Source organism: Pecten maximus, chromosome 7 (assembly GCF_902652985.1).
Source record: "Pecten maximus chromosome 7, xPecMax1.1, whole genome shotgun sequence".
In the NCBI taxonomy this organism is placed as follows: domain Eukaryota; kingdom Metazoa; phylum Mollusca; class Bivalvia; order Pectinida; family Pectinidae; genus Pecten; species Pecten maximus.
In genome coordinates this window covers 33,736,804-33,737,764 of record NC_047021.1, presented here as the reverse complement: position 1 = coordinate 33,737,764, position 961 = coordinate 33,736,804, and positions in this window count along the sequence as shown.

Genomic DNA, 961 nt, shown 5'->3' with positions numbered 1-961 from the left:
TCCTTAAATATGAATCTAGTAATAGAGGAAGCATAGCCTCATAATGAATAGCGAACTACATAAAGGGACCAAAATTGTAAATACTATATTAAGATGCAAGTGCAATAGACAGAGGAACGTGCTTAAACTTTTCAAAGTAAACGTTAATGTTCAGCTTTCAAACATTATTAAGGCAAAATATCTCATCTAAAACATGTTTTTCTATTTATGAGCATGTACATATATTAAAAACTACTCGTGTCATGTGTAATTATATAGAGTAATTATACACACCTGTTGTTGTAGTTGAAGTTGTGAAGGTTTTCGTTGGAGCTATATGTGCTACTGTACTGTGAGTGACTCCATGACTACTGGTTGTGGTAGCTCTTGATGGAGATGAATATGATGTTGTGCTTCTTGCAGTCATCTTTTCAGATACACTTTCAGTCATATCTGCATAGGAACTTGTACGTGTTGGATGAACATCAGGACTATGTAATATCACAATGCTGTTTGTTGATAGCCTTTGAGACAATGATTCTGATTCAAGGTCACTTTTTGAAGGCACGACGTTTGTAAAAGTACTGTTCCATAAAGTGTTTTTAGGAAAGTTGTAGCTTGAAATCACAGAGTGGGCAGACGACATATTCAACGAGGCAGAAACATCGACATGTTTCCTAGAATTACTGAGGGATGAGTAGTGTGTCGGGAAGACTTCCATGTAGGATGAATACAGCCCTACAGTGCTGTGTGATTGTGAGAATGTAAAGGCAGATACACTTTCTTTTGCTGATGTAGCTACATGCGAGGGAACAGGATCACAGACAGGCCCCACGAAGCCTTCTTTACACGAGCAGATAAATTTGTCCTGTGAAGTCTGGCAAGTTCCGCCATTTTTACATGGGGATGAAGCACAGGGATCGTAAGCGTGAGTTTCGCATAACAGACCTGAGTAATTTGCTTCACACAGACAAACAAATGA